At 44.2% G+C, this 20413-nt stretch overlaps 2 pseudogenes; both read right to left on the bottom strand.

Annotated features, from left to right (window-relative positions):
• Nucleotides 1–4975: 4975 nt before the first annotated feature.
• Nucleotides 4976–5095, bottom strand: LOC134939100 (5S ribosomal RNA; annotated as a pseudogene).
• Nucleotides 5096–5323: 228 nt separating this feature from the next.
• Nucleotides 5324–5443, bottom strand: LOC134937592 (5S ribosomal RNA; annotated as a pseudogene).
• Nucleotides 5444–20413: the final 14970 nt, after the last annotated feature.

Genomic DNA, 20413 nt, shown 5'->3' with positions numbered 1-20413 from the left:
CTCAATTCTGCCCTGTCCATATGGAAGATCAGATACGGGCTTTTACATGACAAAGCCGCCAATTCTGACACACGCCTAGCCGAAGCTAAGGCCAACAGCATGACCACCTTCCACGTGAGATACTTTAGCTCCACGGTCTTAAGTGGCTCAAACCAGTGTGATTTCAGGAAATCCAACACAACGTTAAGATCCCAAGGTGCCACTGGAGGCACAAAAGGGGGCTGAATATGCAGCACTCCCTTAACAAACGTCTGAACTTCAGGCAGTCACATCCTTCCTAGCTTTTATCAGCGTAGGAATCACTTCATCTGGAATGCCCTTTTCCGTTAGGATCCGGCGTTCAACCGCCATGCCGTCAAACGCAGCCGCGGTAAGTCTTGGAACAGACAGGGCCCCTGCTGTAACAGGTCCTGTCTGAGAGGCAGAGGCCATGGGTCCTCTGAGATCATTTCTTGTAGTTCTGGGTACCATGTTCTTCTTGGCCAATCCGAAACGATGAGTATAGATTTTACTCCTCTCTTTCTTACTATCCTCAGTACCTTGGGTATGAGAGGAAGAGGAGGGAATACATAAACCGACTGGTACACCCACGGTGTCACTAGTGCGTCCACAGCTATCGCCTGAGGGTCCCTTGACCTGGCGCAATATTTTTTTAGCTTTTTGTTGAGGCGGGACGCCATCATGTCCACCTGTGGCAGATCCCAGTGATTTACAATCTGTGTGAAGACTTCTTGATGAAGTCCCCACTCTCCCGGGTGGAGGTCGTGCCTGCTGAGGAAGTCTGCTTCCCAGTTGTCCACTCCCGGAATGAACACTGCTAGCACGTGATCTTCCGCCCATCGAAGAATCTTTGTGGCTTCTGCCATTGCCATCCTGCTTCTTGCTGCGCCCTGGCGGTTTACATGGGCCACCGCCGTGATGTTGTCTGACTGAATCAGTACTGGGTGGTTTTGAAGCAGGGGCTCTGCTTGACTCAGGGCGTTGTAAATGGCCCTTAGTTACAGTATATTTATGTGTAGTGAAGTCTCCAGACTTGACCACTGTCCTTGGAAGTTTCTTCCCTGAGTGACTGCCCCCCATCCTCGGAGGCTTGCATCCGTGGTCACCAGGACCCAGTCCTGTATGCCGAACCTGTGGCCCTCGAGAAGATGAGCACTGTGCAGCCACCACAGCAGACACACCCTGGCCCTTGGGGACAGGGTGATCAACCGATGCATCTGAAGATGCGATCCGGACCATTTGTCCAACAGATCCCACTTGCATGGAACTTGCCGAAGGGAATTGCTTCGTAAGAAGCCACCATCTTTCCCAGGACTCGCGTGCAGTGATGCACCGACACCTGTTTTGGTTTCAGGAGGTCCCTGACCAGAGATGACAATTCCTGGGCCTTCTCCACCGGGAGAAACACCTTCTTCTGTTCTGTGTCCAGAATCATGCCCAGGAAAAGCAGACGCGTCGCAGGAGTCAGCTGCGACTTTGGGATATTCAGAATCCAGCCGTGCTGTTGCAACACTTCCTGAGAGAGTGCTACGCTGACCAACAACTGCTCTCTGGACCTCGCCTTTATGAGGAGATCGTCCAAGTACGGGATAATTATAACTCCCTTCTTCCGAAGGAGTATCATCATTTCGGCCATTACCTTGGTAAATATTCTCGGTGCCGTGGAGAGACCAAACGGTAACGTCTGGAATTGGTAATGACAGTTCTGTACCACAAACCTGAGGTATTCCTGGTGAGGTGGGTAAATGGGGACATGCAAGTAAGCATCCTTGATGTCCAGCGACACCATAAAATCCCCCTCTTCCAGGCTTGCAATAACCGCCCTGAGCGATTCCATTTTGAACTTGAACTTCTTTATATAAGTGTTCAAGGATTTTAAATTCAGAATGGGTCTCACCGAACCGTCCGGTTTCGGTACCACAAACATTGTGGAATAGTAACCCCTTCCCTGTTGAAGGAGGGGGACCTTGATTATCACCTGCTGTAGGTACAGCTTGTGAATTGCCGCCAGTACTACCTCCCTTTCCCTGGGAGCAGCTGGCAAGGCTGATTTGAGGTAACGGCGAGGGGGAGTCGCCTCGAACTCCAGCTTGTATCCCTGAGATACAATTTGTACAGCCCAGAGATCTACTTGTGAGCGAACCCACTTGTTGCTGAAGTTTCGGAGACACGCCCCCACCGCACCTGGCTCCGCCTGTGGAGCCCCAACGTCATGCGTCGGACTTAGTGGAAGCAGGGGAGGATTTTTGTTCCTGGGAACTGGCTGCCTGGTGCAGCTTATTTCCTCTACCCTTGCCTCTGGCCAGAAAGGATGCTCCTCTGACCCGCTTGCCTTTCTGAGGCCGAAAGGACTGCACTTGATAATACGGTGCTTTCTTAGGCTGTGAGGGAACCTGAGGTAAAAAAGTCGACTTCCCAGCTGTTGCTGTGGATACGAGGTCCGAGAGACCGTCCCCAAACAATTCCTCACCCTTATAAGGCAAAACCTCCATGTGTTTTTTAGAATCAGCATCACCTGTCCACTGCCGAGTCCATAATACTCTCTGGCAGAAATGGACATTGCATTAATTCTAGATGCCAGCAGGCAAATGTCCCTCTGGGCATCCCGCATATATAAGACAACGTCTTTTATATGTTCGAGGGTTAGCAAAACAGTATCCCTGTCGAGGGAATCAATGTTGTCTGACAGGGTATCAGACCATGCTGCTGCAGCACTACACATCCAGGCTGAAGCAATAGCAGGTCTCAGTAGAGTACCAGAGTGTGTATACACAGACTTCAGGATAGCTTCCTGCTTTCTATCCGCAGGCTCCTTTAGGGCGGCCGTATCCTGAGACGGCAGTGCCACCCTTTTAGATAAGCGTGTTAGCGCCTTGTCCACCCTAGGGGATGTTTCCCAACGTAACCTATCCGTTGGCGGGAAAGGGTACGCCATCAGTAACCTCTTAGAAATCACTAGTTTCTTATCAGGGGAACTCCACGCTTCTTCACACAATTCATTTAATTCATCAGATGGGGGAAAAGTCACTGGCTGCTTTTTCTCCCAAAACATAATACCCCTCTTGGTGGTAACCGGGTTAATGTCAGAAATGTGCAATACATCTTTCATTGCAGTAATCATGCATCGGATGGCCTTTGTAGACTGTACATTTGTCTCATCCTCATCTACACTGGAGTCAGACTCCGTGTCGACATCTGTGTCTACCATCAGAGCTAGCGGGCGTTTATGAGCCCCTGCCGGCTTCTGAGTTGCCTGGGCAGGCGCGGGCTGAGACCCCGGCTGTCCCAAGGCTGCTGCGTCATCGAACCTTTTATGTAAGGAGTTGACACTGTCGGTTAAGACCTTCCACATATCCATCCAATCAGGTGTCGGCCCCGTCGGGGGCGACACCACACTTATCTGCCCCTGCTCCGCCTCCACGTAACCCTCCTCATCAAACATGTCGACACAGCCGTACCGACACACCGCACACACACAGGGAATGCTCAGACTAAGGACAGGACCCCACAAAGTCCTTTGGGGAGACAGAGAGAGAGTATGCCAGCACACACCACAACGCTATATAACACAGGGATTTACACTATAAAAAGTGATTTACCCAATAGCTGCTTAAATATCTTATTTGCGCCTAAATTTATGTGCCCCCCTCTCTCTTTTTACCCTTCTTGTATCAGGATACTGCAGGGGAGAGCCTGTGGAGCTGCTTCCAGCGGAGCTGTGAAGGGAAAATGGCGCTGGTGTGCTGAGGCAGAAGGCCCCGCCCCCTCAGTGGCGGGCTTCTGTCCCGCGTTTTATGTGACTTAATGGCTGGGTTTTTTACACATATACAGTTTCCAGACTGTATTATGTGTATTTTAAGTGCCAAAAGGTATTATAATTGCTGCCCAGGGCGCCCCCCCCCCCCCCCCTGCACCCTACAGTGACCGGAGTGTGTGGTGTGCTGTGGGAGCAATGGCGCACAGCTGCGGTGCTGTGCACTACCTTAATGAAGACAGGAGTCTTCTGCCGCCGATTTCATCGCTTCTCTTCTGGCTCTGCAAGGGGGACGGCGGCGCGGCTCCGGGAACGGACGATCGAGGTCAGGCCCTGTGTTCGAACCCTCTGGAGCTAATGGTGTCCAGTAGCCTAAGAAGCACAAGCTAGCTGCAAGCAGGTAGGTTTGCTTCTCTCCCCTCAGTCCCACGTAGCAGTGTTGCCAGCAGATCTCACAGAAAATAAAAAACCTAACAAATACTTTCTTTTCTAGCAAGCTCAGGAGAGCCCACTAGGAGCACCCAGCTCTGGCCGGGCACAGATTCTGAGGTCTGGAGGAGAGGCATAGAGGGAGGAGCCAGTGCACACCAGATAGTACCTAATCTTTCTTTTAGAGTGCCCAGTCTCCTGCGGAGCCCGTCTATTCCCCATGGTCCTTACAGAGTTCCCAGCATCCACTAGGACGTCAGAGAAAAATTGAAGCGATGAGAAAAGATTTTTGTTCCTCACTGAGGTCGTTATCAGTATCCAATCTCCTTTTAATCACTTCACAACCCAACAGATGTGGGATGTTTGTATATAGTCGAGGAAAAACCAAAACAAAGAAGTGTTGGAAAGTAGACTCTTTTTTGGGAGCACTCTAATTCAGAGGGTGGCAATGTAATTTATTAATACTGATAAAAACCATTTTTATTAGGTAATACTTAGAATAAAATTTAAGGAGTATCTGCGTGAAAAATTAGAAGCTTTGCGAAAATATAGAACAGATTATAAATAATACGTGATATCCGTATCACAATATACCAGTTGCCGGAAATTAATGGCTGTGGTAACAGAATTCATTAATCATTGCACATTCAGACTCATGTAATGTATGACCATCATTTGTTCAGCAGGTATCCATTGTGGATTACAGTAAATGCAGAGAGTTAAATCATAGGTCATATGAGAGTCGGGTACCTAGTAGTATATATGTAGGTGACACTGTATAGGGGAGTTAATTTCTTGCAGTACCAGGGTGTTCAGAGGTGGTCTCCCATCCTAGTACTAACCCGGCCTTTCACTGCTTAGCTTCCAAGGTCAGAAGAGATTGGGCATCTCCAGTGATGTATGACCGCAAATATTGTACTCACCCTCTTGGGTCACCTAAGTGTATGCAGCCACCTGGCTTAGTCACCATGTGACATAGCAGCCACAAATAAGATATAAGCATGGGTGACGGCCTGTTTTGTGGAAAAAAGGTTACACAACATCCACAAATAGGGCTTGCCTTTCACCGATGCAAACCAATTTTTTGGAGATCCAAATACCCAATATTTTGGGTGCGGATGACACTATAGGGGAATCAATTTGTTGCAGTACCTGGGTGTTCAAAGGTGGTCACCCATCCTCTTACTGGCCCGGCCTTTCACTGTTTAGCTTCCAAGGTCAAAAGAGATTGGGCATTTCCAGTGAGGTATGACCGCAAGTATTATACTCACCCTCCTGAGTCATCCAAGTTTATAAATTATGATTGGCAGAAATTGAGATTTATATATACATATGGTACAATGGTCAAAAAAAATTAAATGAGATAATGTGCAGCCACCTGGCTTAGTCACCCTGTGACATATCAACCACAGATAACAGTATACATATGAGTGAAGGCCTATTATGTGGGTAAGATTCCTGAACACCACACAATGTCCACAATTAGGATTTGCCTTTCACTCCTAGAAACGCCCAAAGGGCACCAGAACGGCCGTGCCAAATTCAGTCAATATATAAGTGCAGGATATAATTATGCTGCACAGCATGAATATGGCAATAAGTTTTCAAAGTAATCAATTATAATGCACCCTTATGCACTAAACCAGACAATAGCTGTGAAATGCCTGATACCTAGAACCTCTAATGAGTACCTGCGTGATTATAGGAAAGCAGGCTAGAACTAGGTGCTTGTAGATAATTTGCACAATTTTTGATTTGCTTGAGCCTAATGAGCTCTAAGTTCAGAGCGTTTGCTGAAATTTGCCTTTGTTGAATATATAAATTTCAAAGGAGAAACACAGTCAATGATACCTGTAAAATTAATATTAGCTTGCTATTGATGTTTATAGCAAGTATAGATAATCCCAGCTATATATACCTTAATGCTAAAGGTATACAGTCCTTGTGGTATTGCTGGTTGGAACAGGACATCCAGTATTGCTCTTTAACATAGTATAGGCGTGACAATGTGGCTGGAGAATATAGTATCACTTCTAATGGCTGCTAATTGCTCAAGGAATAAAGAAAAAAGAAAAAGAGAAGAAAAAATTGTGCTGACAAGCTGATAAGTTTATGTGCAGATCGCAAAAAGCGGAGTGCGGGGTATACGATACCAGCTCCGATCTTGATGCTGTTGCTGTAGGACCCGCCTGTTGCCGTGCCCGTGCTCCAGGGGCTCCAGGGGCTGCAGCGGCGTGTGGTCGTGGTATCCCCATTCAGAAGACGGAGCTATGCGGCCGTTGCCTGGTGACCGTCCTCGGGATTCCGGCTAGTGCGGTCACGTGTGCGCACCACGTGATCGCAGTACTTCCTCCTGACGTACGTTTCGCATTGTATGCTTGATCACAGGACGTGATGTGTTAGCTGGGAGTTGCAGTTTTTAAACAGGAGTACTAATGGTTAATTGGACCTAATAATTGTTAAACACTGGGTCAACCCATATTGGGTCGTTCAATTGCATGGTAGAGGATCCTGGATATTTCCTATAGTTTGTTGTGGGACGGGAATTAAAGATATATATATATATATAATATCTAATGTATATGATTTACAGAGTGTGGTTTGCAGGAGGTGGATTAATAAAGGCTGTATCCTGAGATCATGGTTAAATATATGTTTCTTATGTGTGTGCCTGTTGAATTAATTAAAAGGCTAATGTGAAGTATCGTTAGGTGTAATGAATTAATAACTTACCGTGCAGTATATAATTAAATATATAAATTATTATAATAAATTAGTAAAAAATAATAAAAAGCTTTATCTAGACCAATGTGTGTGTATAATTTATTAAACAGTAGGCAGCTTTTAAATAGCACTGGATGTAAGAGGATTATAAAAGTGATAAAATTGTATTTATAAAATAATGTGATATATGTTTAGAAATTTGTATATATAATTTAAGAAGAAGAAAAATTGATAAATATGGGATGGAGTGTATTAGAATAAGGTATAATAAATTATAATAAAAATTATGAAGTACAATAATTATTATGAAATTGATATAAATTAAAATAAATAAAATAAAATATAAATAAAATAATTGAAATATGGGAGTGTGAAGATAAATGTGTAAATAAGGAAAAATTGATAAGAGATAGAGTGTCTAGCAATAGGAGTGGTAAGAAAAAAGGGATTGTCTTTAATGCATAGGTGCACATGGAACGGTGAGATATTTATGGCTATAGTGTAGTGAGAAATGTGAAATGAAAGTGTATATGTGTTTAAACAATATGAGGGCAGGATAAAAATATTTTGTGAAAACAATTGCACGAAGAGCCCATTGTAAAACTCATGTGATAAAAAGTGAGAATTGTGCATGTTGCGTGAACAGTGTGGTGCATATATTGATGTGGGCTGGAAATGCAATGGGGTGTGCAAATAATGTGTTTAAAAATAGTACGAAGGCAGTAAAATTATATATATGATGATGGTCCATGATCAATAAGGTACTAGTTGCCGTGGATGATAATGGGCATTAGTTCAGAAATACTCCATAATTTATATTTTCATTCATCCCTGCTGGATATATAGATCCGAGCTTGAAGATCCACTCACTCTCTTTTCTAAGCAGACTTTCGGTGAGGTTGCCCCCTCGAATCCCCAGTCTTATCCTTTCCAAGCCAAAGACTTTTAGTTCTTCCCACCTACTTTCATGATACTTATAGAAATGACGGGCGACAGATGTCAGTTGTTTCATCTTGGCTTTATCTGAAGCGGCATTGCGGATAGATCCTATGTGCTCTAGAATGCGCTGTTTAAAGGGACGCGTTGTCATGCCTATATACTTTTGATTGCAGCTGCATCTAAGGCAGTAGATGACCCCTTCAGTTAAACAGTTCATGTAATCCACAATCTGTATTGTTTCCCCATATTTATCCTCTATTTCCTTTGTAGGATCAATGTGTTTGCAAACTTTGCATCTTCCGCAGGGATATGTGCCAGTGACTACAGGTTGTTTAGTAGGAAATTTTTGAAAATGACTCCGTACGAATCTATCCCTCAGATTTTTTGATCTGCGCCAACTCATGGCGACTTTGGGGCCCAGATTTTTAGACAGGGTCGGGTCTGCGTGTAAAATATGCCAATGTTTTTGTATTGCCTCCTGGACCTTTCTCCATTCTTGACAGAAATTCCCAACAAAGCGAATAGTTTTATCGGTGCTCTTGTCTTTGGGATCTTTTTTGAAGATGATATCCTCTCTTTTTATGGATTTAACTGTTTTTATGGCTTTTTTGATTGAAGTTTTACTATATCCTCTCTCACACAGTCTCTTAGTCAAATCCATACTTTGCACTTTGAATTCTTTATCATCTGAGCAATTTCTGCGGAGACGGAGAAATTCACCTTTCGGTATATTCTCTATAGTAGGAGGGAAATGAAAACTAGTCTGGTGTAACAGTGTGTTTGTTGCTGTGCTCTTTCGGTATAGATTTGTTGCAATCATTCCTTCTGGGTTTTTATAGATCAATAGATCTAGAAAGGGTAGTTCTGACTGACTTATAGTATGCGTGAGATGGATATTGAAATTATTGTTATTGAGATGTTCAATAAATTGGTGCAGTAGCGGTAAATCGCCTTCCCAGATCATAAGGATATCGTCTATGTAACGATTCCACATGATATATATATATATATTGTATATAGAGCAGAAACATCTAAAGTGAGAAAAGCATACGTTTCTTTCCAAGTGATAGTATTAATTAAATTGAGAAGTGCGTGGTATCCTTGATATGGGACCTCAGTGAGGACACTCTAGATTGAAGAACAGAATCAACATAAAAAGAAAGATTAGAAGTCAAAGAATCAATACCTGAAATAATAGGTCTCCCGGGAGGTGCAGTGATGGATTTGTGAATTTTAGGAAGATAGTAAAAAACCGGAATGTGCGGATGTGTGGGGTAAAGAAAATTGTGTATATCTCTAGAGATAATTCCTGAATCCAAGGCTCCTTCAAGTAGAGCCTTAAATTCTGACTGAAATTTCAATGTCGGATCACCCTCAAGTGTGCAGTAATGTTCCTGATTGTTTAGTTGTTTCAAAGATTCCGCAATGTAGTCAGAACGATTAAGAATTACTAACCCCCCCCCCCCCCCCTTATCTGCTTCTTTTATTACATAGTTGGGACGTCTGGCAATGATTTTAGGGCTTCTTTTTCTTTCCTATTTAGGTTAGATGGTTGTTTCTTGTCATAATATTTTTGACACATGTCCTTGAAGTCATCCAAGGTGATACGATAGAAAATTTCGATGGAACTACTTTTGGCACTTATGGGAAAGAACTCCGATTTTTTCTTAAATCTATCTGTATTTTTGATGTCATAAATTTTAATTACCGTATTAGTGGAATCCTGTGGTTCTACATTACCTTCCTGCCATAAACTTTCCAGAGTATTTAGAGAAATAGTATCTGTACTGTCCAGTATGATGGGAATAGATGTATCTTGCATTTCCTTCAGTCGTTTATTTGCAAAATAGCGTTTGCGACAGAGTGTTCGAACAAATTTGTTCAAATCAACATATAAATCAAACAGATTAGGCCCGCTTGTAGGGGCAAATTTAAGCTCTTACAGTAAAGATGGCTGCAGCCAGTGCATGTGCAGTAGCACATCATGTTGGAGGTTGCACCTCGCGTCAGACTCTGGGTCCTAGTGCCTGCAATCTATGCAGCATAGGACACATAGCAGATTGCTGCTCTCTCAACAATTGAAAGTGTAACATGGCATTGCTGCATTTTTTGCACTGGAGCAAAATAAAATACTACATATATCTGTGTGACTGTAGTTAATATAATGTAACAGGTTTGCTTACCACCACAATTATTAATTCTGTTGAAGCAACCTATGACTAAACTTCATGCATTGATACTAAATTGTTCTTTATATATATCGCTAACAGTATCTGGATGATAGATAGACAGTGTCAAGTTATTATTATTATCCTTTATTTAAATGGTGCCACAAGGGTTCCGCAGCGTCCAATTACAGAGTACATAAACAAATAATCAAAACAGGAGAACAGCAACTTACAGTTGAAGACAATATAGGACAAGTACAGGGTAAATAAACATATTTACATCAGCAGATGACACTGGAATAAGTATCAGGTGGCAGAGGACTGCTGGAGTTGATGCAGTTGAAGATTATTAACGTAAGAGAAAGGATAAGCACATGAGGGAAGAGGGCCTTACTCGTGAGAGCTTACATTCCAAAGGTGAGGGGTAGACAGACAGGGGTGACACAGATGGGGTACATAGAGAGCGTGAAACAGAGGGTTAGGATGAGATTTGGCTGGGTTTGGTGAAGAAGTGGGTCTTTAAAGCCCATTTGAAGTATTGTAGAGAGGTGGAGAGTCTGAGGGGGAGAGGTAGGGAATTCCAGAGAATTGGAGCAGCACGTGAAAAGTCTTGGAGGTAGGAGTGGGAGGAAGTAATCAGTAGGCAGGGGAGTCGGCGTGCATTAGCAGAGCGAAGAGGACGGGTGGGAGTGTAAAGGGAGATAAGGTCAGAGATGTAAATGAGAGAGGAGTGGGTGAGGGCTTTGTAAGTGAGTGTGAGAAGCTTGAAATGGATTCTGAAAGGGAAGGCAAGCCAGTGAAGGTCTTGTAGGAGAGGAAAGGTGGACGTAGTGCGTTTGGTGAGGAAAATGAGCCAGGCAGCAGCATTGAGTATAGATTGGAGTGGAGAGAGGTATTTGTCAGGAATGCCAGTCAGGAGGAGATTACAGTAGTCCAGTAGCATCCTGGGTCAGAAAGGGTCTGATCCTGGAATTATTTTTTAGATGAAAACGGCAGATTTGTGAGAGGAGCTGAATGTGTGGTTTGAAGGAGGGGGAGGAGTCAAGGATTACTCCAAGACAGCGCACTTGGGGGCTAGAGGAGATAGTGTTGCCATCAATAGATAATGAGATTGTGAGAGGTAAGGTTATGCAGGAGGGAGGGAAGATGATCAGCTCAGTCTTAGTTAAGTTTTAGAAAGCGCTGGGACATCCAAACAGAGATAGCAGAGAGACAGTTGGAGATACAAGTGTGGAGAGCAGGGGAGAGGTCTGGAGAGGAAAGATAGATTTGAGTTAGACAGTCAATAGAAAGACACCATATGTTAGACAGGCATTAGGTTGACAGGGTCAAAAGGTTGACAGTACAAAAGGTTGACATGAAAATGGATGACATAAAAAAGGTAGACAGTTTTAAAAAAAGATTTATCATGTTTTTGGACTATTTCATACCTTCTCTATCCATGTCTGCATAGAGTTGATTATAAACCTTGTGGCAAGCGGATGCCTTTCTACAATCCACACAAACCACAAAAATGCAAAAAAAATGGTGTCTACCTTTTTTATGTCGACCATTTTCATGTTGACCTCTTGACCCTGTCGACCTTCTGACCCGGTCGACCTAATGTCTATCTAACATGTAGTGTCTATCTATTGACTGTGTAACTAGACACTGTCTATCATCCCACACCCATCACTAACAGCAACATAAGATGTATTAATACAGCTAGCTAGGGTTGTAAATAGATTATAAAAAACACAAAAGCAAACAAGTTGTTCATGTTTAATGTTTATCCGATTTGGCAGCACTGACCAGCGGGGCTGTTAACTGTTCGGAATCCTGGCGTTGGTATAGAGACTGGCGGTCACATAAATGCATCCTGCATTGACCTTGTCTGAAATTTAAAGGACTCCATTAAATGAGAAACGTTCTGGGGGTATTTTTGTGTGTGAATATCTATGATATCAGTACTCAAATATAAGTTGGAGCAACAAGAACCTAGCATCATGCCCGGTAGTTATACCTGTGCTTCTCCATGGTATAAGGAAGGAATATCAAACTGAAGGCTCTTCCTTAATTCTGTGTAGTCTTTGGCTATTTGTAAGAATTTTAATTAGATGTAACACACAATCCTTTTTAAACTATTTTATATCATACTAAACTTACATTGAGATGAAAATGTTGTTTAATATAGCAGATAACAAGGATTTCTGATACTCATACAAAACTGAAGATTAAATTAATGAACAAGCAATAACCATGCAAATTCAATTGTCAAAAATGTAAATCAATTATACCAAATATGTTAACCCCTTAAAGAACAATTGCATTTCTGGGGCTCTCAGAACTGATGCGAGTCTCACTGACTTTTAACCACGACATGACCTCATGTCCTGTTCAGCTTGACATGTCCGTCTGACTAAAAGGATTCAGTACTCTAACTTCCTAATATTATCTGTCTACACTTTGTGTTGTTCCCCTAACAACGCTATGACATAGATTTATTTTTTTTAGAACTATCGCAAAAATATATAAAATTTAATAAAACAGAAAGTTATTTTCACAGCGATAACTCAGGTTTCAGGAAAAAGTTAAGAGATTAGAAGGACAACTGAGAGTCAGACTGGAACATAAGTCAGAGGGAACCAAGGGGTTTATTTACTAAAGTCCCGATTTTTTCCGAATTTGTTTTTTTTTCTAAGTGTCAACACGGGAATTTACTAAGTTCAAATCTCGTCAGTGTTTGGGCTATTCGTAATGGTTTTCATGGCAGAGATCAGAAATACGAATGAATAGACCATTGGTGAAACGTGGCTGTTTGTTTATACAACATGGTAATTTACTATTCATTCGTATTTGGATGTTTGTCCGTGAATGCTCAATTGCGGTCGTATTTTTTTGCGAATCGTAAAAAAAAGCAGCAAAAAAATAGACCTGCTTTTTCCTGGCGTGTTTACATGTGTGGCAACTTCCACATCAATCACACCTGAAAAAGGATGCCTATAAAATGACCCTAGGCCCATTTCAATCAACCCACACTCAGAAATGGCTGCTAGACTATGGTGCAGTGATGTTTTGTGTGCTGTGGGATTCCTGAGACTCAGACATCAGCCTGGAAGAAACCAGTGCCAGGAAACTGGACATGGCCAGCAGGTTCTATAGGTTCCACGGAGGCTGCGCAGGCCTCGTTTTTTTAGGGGGCGTTTAAACTTAAACGCATTGGCCAATGACAAGGTTATACAGATGTTCCGTCTAAATTGTTCAAACATTTTCCGTCTGTTTGACCTTGTCAAACCGGACCTAGACCCTGAGACAGCACGCTCTCCCCCTGTCTCAGGCCCGCACAAACTCCTGGCGGTGTTGCACTTTATGGCTACTGGTAGCTTTCAGGCTGTGTCTGGTGATGTCATTGGGATCTCACAGCCCTCCTTTTCCGGAATCCTAACACAGGTGACATATACCTAACATCCTCATCTGTTAATTTGTTGGTTTTAGTAATGTCAGTGCACAGTGATGATGTTATGTAATGTAATCTCAGTACCCTTTTTTTCACAAATATACACACAGGTGTTGGATGTTTTGCAGCCCCACATCGATGCCTCAGTCTGCTTCCCTACCCAGGAGTCTCAGTGGCATCCGTCAGGGTAGCTTTCTATGGCCTTGCTGGCATGCCCAATGTGCTGGGAGCCATAGACTGCACACACGTTCAGCTGAGACCACCTAGGGGCAGGCAGCATATATATACCAATAGACATCTTGACCAATCTACAAATGTCCAGGTGGTTTGTGATGCAAAACTCAAAATCATGAGTGTTGTTGCTGGTTACCCTGGTGGCTGCTATGACTCCTTCATCCTCAGTCAGTCATCCCTCTTTGATAAATTTGAGGACGGACAAATGCCAGATGGATGGCTGCTGGGTATGTGATTTGATATGTGTAGGACTTTGTATACTACGCCCAAATCCACTGTGTTAGTTATGTTTTGCTGTATATGTACTTTATACACGTTACTATATATGCCTTTCAGGTGATGGGGGATATGGCTGTTTCTCTTGGCTTCTGACTCCATTGTCCTGCCCTGATTCCCCTGCTGAACACAGTTACAATAATGCACATAAGTCCACGCGGAATGTGATAGAAAGATGTTTTGGTGTGCTGAAATCTAGGTTTCGGTGTCTGGATAAGTCTGGTGGGCTTTTGCTGTATAGTCCCTTAAAGGTGACCAGAATTGTGTTCTGCTGCTGTTTTCTTCATAACATGTGTTTGCAACAACATCTGCCACATGTTGAGGAGGATGATGAAGAAAGCAGTCAGCAAGCAGAGGAGTTAGATACATCTGGTGACACTTGGAGTACAGATGTAGGGAGACAGGTATGGCAAGATCTTATAAATCTACATTTTTAAGGTAAGTATATGTGTATCAGTATTGTTTGAATTTTTACTTTGTAACATAATTTTTTTTTTAAACCAACTCAACATGTTACTTCATCACAATGTGTATGATTCCAAAGACATACAAACATACACTGGCTTAGTGGCATACAAATGCAGCATGTGTATTGTGTGTTCCTGTTTTGAGTACACATCATATTATGATGCACATGTATTAAGGCTGGAGAAGTCATTAAGCAGGGATAACTGGAAGGTGATAAACCACTACGTAATCCTGATTGTTTTAGAAAATGCTAGTTACTATCTGAATGTCTATGTATTAACTTTACACTTCACCATGTTTTATATCTTCTCCATGCTAAATACATGTGGCCCTATGGGTGGTGTTCCATGGTATTTAAGGGACACAAACTTCGTATCATCCAAAATGTTTTATTTGTTTCAGATTGCTTGTTCAATTCTATAGACACAACACAAGAAACAATGGGGGTCATTCTGAGTTGTTCGCTAGCAGATTTCGGTCGCAGCACAGCGATCATGTAAAAAAAGGCACTTCTGCGCATGCGTATGCGCCGCAATGCGCACGCGCGTCGTACTATTATAATGAACGATGTAGTTTCACACAAAGTCTAGCAAAGCTTTTCAGTCATACTGCTGGACGCAGAGTGATTGACAGGAAGTGGGCGTTTCTGGGTGTTAACTAACCGTTTTCAGGGAGTGTGTGAAAAAATAGGATTTTGGTACTTACCAGGTAAATCCTTTTCTTTGAATCCATAGGGGGCACAAATCCATAGGGGGCACTGGAGTACTCTTGAGGTATGGACGGCTTCCATAGGAACAAGGCACTGAATAGTTACATTTAGAACTCTCCTCCCTTCCATATCCCAGAGTACCTCAGTGTTTTTTAACTAAGCCGAACAGGAGCTATAGAGAGGTTGACAATGGAGAATTACATATAACATAAAGGACAACATTAAAGTTGCCACATAACGTGACTGACAACTAAACAGTTGGCACTATAACCGCTAGAACTTGAAACTTTGAACCAGTCGGTGAGAATGTGTTACCATAAGATCCTCTGAACTTACCACAAACCAGGTAAAACTGCTCTGGGTGGGCGTCCAGTGCCCCCTATGGATTCAAAGAAAAGGATTTACCTGGTAAGTACCAAAATCCTATTTTCTTTTTCATCCACTAGGGGTCACTGGAGTACTCTTGGGACGTACCAAAGTTTCTCCCGTGGGCGGGAGAGCTGTTTGGCACCTGTAACACTAGGCGGCCAAAGCTAGATGCTGATGCCGCAAATGTGTCAATCTTATAAAAGCGCACAAACGTGTGCACTGATGACCATGTAGCCACACGGCAAAGCTGCGTCGTAGAAGCCCCACGACCAGCTGCCCACGAAGTACCCACAGAACGTGTGGAATGAGCTGTTACTGATGTAGGCGGCTGTAACCTAGCATGAAGGTAAGCCTGACGAATGGTCAGTTTAATCCATCTGGATAAAGTCTGCTTAGAAGCTGGCCAACCCATCTTGGCAGCATCATTGAGAACAAACAACGTATCCGTCTTCCGAACTGTAGACGTTCGGGATACATAAACGCGTAATGCGCGTACCACATCCAAGGTTCCAGAATTTCCTGTCAACACAGGAACTACTATTGGTTGATTGATGTGAAATGATGACACTACCTTTGGTAAGAAAGTGGAATTCGTCCGAAGTTCCGCTCTGTCATCATGAAACACCAAATACGGTGGCTTGCATGACAAGGCACCCAAATCTGAAACACGCCTTGCCGAAGCTAAGGCTAGTAGAAAAATTGTTTTCCAAGTGAGAAACTTTATATCCACTTGTTGTAAGGGTTCAAAATATGAAGACTGTAAGAAATCTAAAACTAGATTCAAGTCCCATGGCGCTGTAGGTGGAATGAATGGAGGCTTTACTCTGAGGACTCCTTGCAGAAAAGTGTGTACCGACGACAATAGAGCCAATCGTCTTTGAAAGTAAATTGACAACGCAGATATCTGCACCTTTAGTGTAGATAAACGCAGTCCTCCATCTAACCCAGTCTGTAGAAATAACAAAAGACGGGATAACTTGAAAGATGAAGTCGGAAACTTCCGATCTTCACACCAAGCTATATAGACATGCCAAATTCTGTAATAATGAGCTGCCGTAACCGGCTTCCTAGCTCGTAACATGGTTGGTATAACCGATTCTGGAATGCCCTCTCTTCTTAAGAGGGCAGTCTCAACAGCCACCCCGTCAAACGCAGCTGCGCTAAATCGGGGTAAAGGAATGGACCCTGTTGTAACAGGTCCGTACGTAGTGGGAGCGGCCAAGGATCGTCTGCGAGTAGTCCGCGGAGATCCGAGAACCAAGCTCTCCGAGGCCAATGAGGCGCCACTAGTATTACTGTGACGGACTCTCTTTTGATCCGTTTTAGCAACAGAGGGAGCAGCGGAAACGGTGGAAACAGATACACGAGGCTGTACGGCCACGCGATGGTGAGAGCATCCACCGCCACTGCCTTTGGATCTCGCGTTCTGGACACATACTGGGGCATTTGGTGATTGTGGTGAGATGCCAACAGGTCCACTGGAGGGTAACCCCACCTCTGGACCAACATGTGAAACACTTCTGGATTTAATGCCCATTCTCCTGGATGAAAATCCCGACGGCTGAGATAATCCGCCTCCCAGTTGTCCACTCCCGGAATGAACACTGCCGACAATATCACTTGATGATGCTCGGCCCAATTGAGGATTCAAGCTACTTCCCGCATTGCCATGCGGCTTCTCGTTCCTCCTTGTTTGTTGATGTATGCGACCGCCGTCGCATTGTCTGACTGCACCTGAACAGTCTGAGACCGAAGCATGTGCACTGCTTGTCGTAGCGCATTGTAAATTGCCCGGAGTTCCAGGACATTTATAGACAGCAATCTTTCGTGATCCGCCCAGAGACCCTGGAGCTGACAATTTTGAACTACAGCTCCCCAACCTCTGAGACTTGCGTCCATCGTTAGAATTATCCAATTCCAGGTGCCGAACCATTTCCCTGCGGTTAGATTGTGTACTTTGAGCCACCAGAGTAGAGACACTCTGGCCCGTGGCGACAACCTCACCCTTTGGTGAATCTGCAGATGCGAGCCCGACCACTGTGCGAGCACATCCAGTTGAAAAGGACGTGAGTGAAATCTCCCGAACTGAAGCGCTTCGAAAGCCGCCACCATTGTGCCTAAGAGGCGAATGCACAAATGTACCGAGACTGTGCGTGGCTTGAGCACTAAATGTACCAGATGACGAATGACCTGTACTTTCTGTTCTGGTAGGTAAATTCTTTGATTTACCGTATCAAGAATCATACCTAGGAATTGAAGTCGTTGAGACGGAATCAGATGCGATTTCTTGAAGTTGACAATCCAACCGTGCTGAACAAGTACATTGTACGTTAGCAACGCATGTTGGAGGAGCATCTGGTGAGACGGAGCCTTGATGAGCAAATCGTCCAAGTACGGAACTATTATCACTTCCAGGGATCTGAGATGAGCTATCATCACAGACATCACCTTGGTGAATACCCGAGGCGCTGACGAGAGGCCAAACGGTAGAGCCTGAAACTGATAATAGTTCTGCCGTATTGCAAACCGCAAGAACCTCTGATGAGGTGGCCAAATCGGAATGTGTAAGTACGCATCCTTGAGATCCAGTGCAATCATGAATTCCTGTGGCTCTAAACCTGCAATTACTGACTGCAGAGATTCCATCTTGAATCTGTAGTAAGTGACGTACTGATTGAGACCCTTTAAGTTCAATATTGGCCTGACCGAGCCATCCGGCATTGGTACCACAAACAGACTGGAATAATAACCCTGACCTTGTTGGTGTACAGGGACCGGAATCAAAACTGCTGCATCCAGCAGAGACTGAATGGCAATTTGCAGTACCGCCCTCTTGTCGTCCGACACAGGCAGTCCTGTCTTGAAAAACCGCAGTGGCGGGAGACATTCAAACTCTATTTTGTAACCTTTTAACACTAAATTGCGGATCCACCCATCTGTGGACGTCTGGAGCCACGCCAACTGGAACGTCTGAAGGCGTGCTCCCACAATTGGAGATCCGAGATGGGCTGGGAGCCCGTCATGCCACTGGCTTGTCAGTGACCTTAGCGTCCTGACGACTGGTGTTGGTTTGTTGGAAACCACGTCCTCGACCTCGTCTACCAGGCGTGGCTGTTCCTCTGCCACGCCCGCGAAAGGACTGAGGTCTAAAGGATTTGAACGCAGGTCCAGAGTATATCCGTCTAGGTACTGTTGGAGGCAATGGTAAGAAAACAGACTTTCCTCCCGTGGCCTCAGAAATCCATTTGTCCAATTCAGGACCAAACAACTTCTCGCCACCGTAAGGTAACGCCTCTATACCTTTTTTGACCTCCGCCCCCACTTGCCAAGACCGCAGCCAGAGTGCTCGTCGTGCTGTAACTAGCGAGGATAAAAGGCGAGAAGTGAGCTGACAGACGTCAGTAGAAGCTGTACATAGATAATCAGCAGCTTCCCAGATTTGATCAGCGAGAAGTATAAGGTGATCGTCACTTAAGGCAGACTTGAGTTCTGTTATCCATACCATTAACGCCTTAGTTACCCAAATGCCAACCAACCCAGGTCTAAGCAACACTCCTGCTGCTGTATACATGGACTTTAGCATAGCTTCTATTTTACTGTCCGAAGGGTCTTTAAGCGTAGTAGCAGTTGGTACTGGTATGGTTAATTTCTTTGTAAGTTTAGACACAGACGAATCCACCAATGGCGGATTCTCCCATGTAGCTGTCACAGACTCTGGAAACGGGTAACTAGACTTAAATCTGCGAGGTATAGAAAACCGTTTATCCGGATTCTTTCGTGTTTCTACTAACATCTTATTAAGAGATTCCGAAACAGGAAAACACATTGGAGTTCTCTGTCGTTTAGTAAAGACGACCTCATCATTTGTCAGAGGCTCCTCAGTTTCTGTAAACTTCAGAGACTGACGCACCGCTCTGATGAGATTATCAATGCCCGGGCTGTGAAAATCGTCACTATCTGACTGCTGGTCTACTTCGCCCTCCTCACCGTCATCTTGCGCAAAGAGGTCTGGCATAGAATCGTCAGAATGCCACATAGCAGAAACTGGTAAATCGTAAGACAAATGAAATTTCTCCCTTTTAACCAAAGTGGACTTGGACTTTTGGCAAGGCTGAGACCCCTCCGGTAGTTCTAGCGGTCTCACCCTAGACTCAGATCTTGCCGCTTCCTGCTCTTGTCAAGCGGCGGCCAATTCTGATTGCAATCCAGCCATAACCTGTGTTAGCATAGCCCATGGAGGGTCCGGGGATGAAACCGGCTTTGTAACCGGAGTCAAACTTGTATTCGTAGCTGAATCCACAAAACATACTGTACATGTGGTAGATCCATCCGGTAACCCATTCTTACAGACATGGCAGTGAAACTGCTTTTTTGTTTTTGCTGGTCCCTTACTCATTATGCAGACAGACAACACAACATACAAAGACAGACAACTTGCACGACTCAGTAAAATTGTACTAAGGTGTCTCTATATATATATATCTGGCCAAGTGCAGTGCACGCCAGTCTATATGAAATCTGATCCCAAATTCCCACTAACACCCCTGCGCCTTCTGTGGAGTAGAGATGTAGTACAGGAACGTCTGGAATCACAACAGGAAGAAACAGGAAGCATGGTTAAAATGGCCCCCCCATACTTACAGTATAAAACAAAGTGCAGATTATAACTTCCCAAACAGATATAATCAGTGAATATCCAGTTAAAAAAGGCTTAATAGCCTCTCTATCTAATAACCCATGCAGCGTTCTGCTGCTGCTATGGGCACACTCTCCCCCCTTGTGTGTGTGCTTCCCCCACCCCCCGTACTCCATGTACTGCTATCTATTACACGGAGCCGGGGATTACCTGCGGGGAGCTGAGGTAGAGGGAGCCGGGGAGCGGTAGCAGGAGCCGGGGAGCGCACTGC

The sequence above is a fragment of the Pseudophryne corroboree genome, chromosome 6 (genome assembly GCF_028390025.1).
Source record: "Pseudophryne corroboree isolate aPseCor3 chromosome 6, aPseCor3.hap2, whole genome shotgun sequence".
NCBI lineage: Eukaryota > Metazoa > Chordata > Amphibia > Anura > Myobatrachidae > Pseudophryne > Pseudophryne corroboree.
The sequence above is the reverse complement of the archived record's forward strand: the minus strand, read 5'-3'. Positions and strand labels throughout refer to the sequence as shown.